Source organism: Nesoenas mayeri (genome assembly GCF_963082525.1).
Source record: "Nesoenas mayeri genome assembly, chromosome: 5".
NCBI classification, from domain to species: domain Eukaryota; kingdom Metazoa; phylum Chordata; class Aves; order Columbiformes; family Columbidae; genus Nesoenas; species Nesoenas mayeri.
The window spans coordinates 40,115,274-40,118,895 of record NC_137548.1 but is presented as its reverse complement, the minus strand read 5'-3'; positions in this window follow the sequence as shown (position 1 = coordinate 40,118,895).

Genomic DNA, 3,622 nt, shown 5'->3' with positions numbered 1-3,622 from the left:
AATCCCACTATTCAAAGACTGGAGTACTTGAGAAGAGCAGATGTGGGCCAGTTTGACAAGGAGCATCAGCAGATATGCCAGAGGCAGAGGTTACCATTGGAGCTCTGTCTGCAAGCTGCCTTGTGAAAACAAACCCAGAAGGAGCCACCCAGTGTGATGACAGACACTTCCCCTTTCCAGTCCATGTGAGAGTGCAAAACCAGGCAGTCTGTACGGGAAACTAAACAACAGGCTGGCCGAACAGGTCAGTCACCAAAGGTAAGGTTTGCACAGGCTGTGCCAGTCAGTCATACGACAGCAAAAGACAGAAATGTCGGAGTGCAGGAGTCTCTCCAGCAGCTGGCTTTGAAACTGGTATTTGGATTTTGAAAAGGCACACATCTATGTAAGTGCAATACTGGCTTAGGATAGCAGCTAGACTCACATGGCAACATTTTCCATGTTAGTCCTCCTGTCTCTCTGCAGGTACTACTTTAAAAAAAAAAGTCTTTCATTAGGAAAGAATTAGCATTTTTGGATGACTGAATGTCATTGGTTAAAGCCAGCCCGGTGAAATGGTTCTGCTTATGGAGAGCTCTGCTTCTCCACATCTTGCCAGTCTTGCCAAAGCTTAGCTTCCTTCACATACGTTTTAGTAATTTCTTGGTCAGTTTTTAGTATCTGGCTGAGATTTGAGCTTGGTATTTATGAAGTGAATTTTTCATTTTAATGGGATTAATTCTGCATTTAGCCATCCCATTTCATGCTTGTTCCCCCATCCTCTTACAACTCACCCCAATGTTCCTCTGCCTCCTTTTCCCACCATCTCTGCAGATAGAACTGGTGTGTCCTGATGCTTTCGACCCTTTCAAAACTAAGAGGCATCCTGAGTCCCACATCCCCCACATCCTGCCTCTTCCCACAGCCCTTTCCATATCAGGCATCACTTTTCGCAACTCAAGTTTTTTGCACTTTCCATTTGCTACACTTGTCAACTATATTATTTTAAAACGAGTTCGTCTTTGACTCAAACCTGAACATGCCATCAGTTGGGTTTTGTGGATATAAAAGGGTAAAATTTACTTAATTAATTTTAGCAAGATAACAAAATATTTTCTAAACACGTCAGTAAATTAACTCGTAGGAAACGAGAATGATGGTCATGATTTTTGCCAACTAAAGCTAATGTAACAGTCCATTTGTACGTTGTTCCCTCCTCTTCTTACTAAGCCCTCCTTGTGCGTGGTCAGTCATTCCCACCTGCTGCTGCTTGTCCTCTGCAGGGCAGATTTCTGGGAACAGCAAGTGTGAGAGCAAACTGTGACTACTCAGCTCTTGGCTACCAAGCACAATTTGTTCCCCACCAGCCCCTTGGGTTCCTTCCTTTTTATCCTGCAGGGCTGTTTGTCAGCCCCTGCTAGCAGACAGCGTGAGCCTCCGCTCCGGGAACTGGCAGCCGGGATACTGCTGTGCTTGACGCAGACGAGTCAATCCAGGTAGAAGAGTAGAAAATAGATATTTTACATCTGTGAGAAGAGAGAGAGACCCTATTTTTGAGACAGACCTTATTTTTCTATCAGCTTCTGAGCTTTAATTGACAATTGCTTCCTATGTTTAAGCATAGCAGTGTTTCTGACAGGGCATAAATGTTGTCTGGAGCATTTTAATGAAATGTTGTAAGTGGTTGGAAAGAGAAATAAAGTTGTAAGTTGGAAAGTGAAATAAAGTAACAATGAAGCGAATTACATGCCTTATTCCTTCTAACCTTCTTCCTACTGCTGAGAATCACTGCTAAGTGTTCTTACAATGGTAACTGGTTAAAGTGAATGACAAGCATTTATACTCTGGACCTCAGTATATCTGCACTATAGTAACTACTTATGAGTCAAGTTTTCAGTGGTGTGAAGTGTCTAACTTATATGGGTTATGATAGGAATTAGTTGCTGAAAATCTTAGCAGTTGTGTCTTTAGATCTGAGAAAATAAATTTCAAAGAATATCATTTACATTGATCCTTGTAGCCACTCACATACTTTTCCACATATTTATGCCATAAATTAAGAAATAAATTTACAATATATCTTTACAAAAAAAGTAATTGAATTCAATTAGTGAAAACAACTGGAGATAAAACTTCATGAAAATAAGTAAAAGGTTATCATCCATACGGTTCACTTTTGCTCTGTCTAACCAGGTCAGCTATTGGGGTACTTCTGCTTGCAAGAAATTCCAATGCAAATGGTGGTTTAATTCCTAATTGACAAAGGGTTTATTTTGCCCTTTGTAGCAGACAGCACCTCCACTCTTCTCTATGGTAAATCGTGTTTCTTTAAAGACACCGTTTGTCTTTTACTAGCAACTGCTGTTTCTCACAAAAAAAAAAAAAGACCTACATAACTAAACCAGTAAAAATTATGAAAGAGGAAGCTGGTTTTTTTAAAGAAAAGGTATAACTACAAAATACATCAGTAAAGAGCAACATCGGGTTGGAAGTGAGAAGTGCCGGTCCACCTGTCAGTCCCTGTGCAGGCACTGGCTGAACTGTTGGCTGTAGCAGCAGGTCGTACCCTCACACTTGCTGACCTTCCCAAGGAAAAAAATATAAAACCACTGCTAATCCTTCACTTGATCCTCCCCAGCAGCCCCTAAGGAGTTTGTCAAATATCACACCTGTGCTACTGACATTCTTCCTAGAACGGAGTTCTGTGTACGAGACATAATAAATTAGTTTTTATATTGGGCATGAATGGAGAGTATGAAAAAAGGACATATACGCAGGCTCCAAAATGAGTGTGTTTGCTGAAGCTGTGAAGTGAAATCTCACTACTTGCATTGCTCTTGAAATATCCTGGAAAGAGTGACACATGGCTCTGCCAAGCTGTCCTGCAAAGTAATTTCACATGTGAGACCCATAACCCTTGCATCTAAAAGTAACGAGGAAGTCATCAGTTCTGCGTCTGGACAGCCCACCCTGAAGCAATTGCATTTCTATTTCCACAAACACTTGAATCTGTCCTTTCTGGTTGCCCTGTTGGTTCAAGATGGCTTACATTCTTGATAAAAACAAAAAGATTTAGGCCACCATTAGAAGACTGAGGATTAGTATTCCTAGAGGTTAGTCAAGCTTGCCAAGTATATCACCTTCTTTTAAAGTTCCCTTAGTGGAGTTTTTTAAATGAGTTGTAGAGATTGTCCATTGTACTGTTGATTTGAAATGTGTAAACCAAGCAACAGGCTGAGAAAAAAAATGAATCAGTCCTTCAGAAAACACCATAGTGCGAGGGCAGAAGGTCAGCAGCCATGAGCCAGAGTCCAGAGACCAGAGTCATTAGGCAAAAATAACACTGATGTCATCATGTCATTTAAGATTTCACAATCCAAGAAAAATCAAGGTTTTAGGAGGCTTTTCTTGACACATAAATAATGTCATCTTTTAAAGAACTGGGTAATAGAGAAGAGCAACGTGTTTAAATTTTCTTTCACAGAGACTGTGAATTTGTTCCTTATCCCACTGTTGTGAGACAAAATACCCATGAAAAGTCAGATTTCTGATTGGTGTGTCATAACACACACAGGATGGCTCAGTTTCCAAACTGGGGCCTTTATAAACTTTTTCTGCCCCTATATGAAAAGGTTCCTGTTAC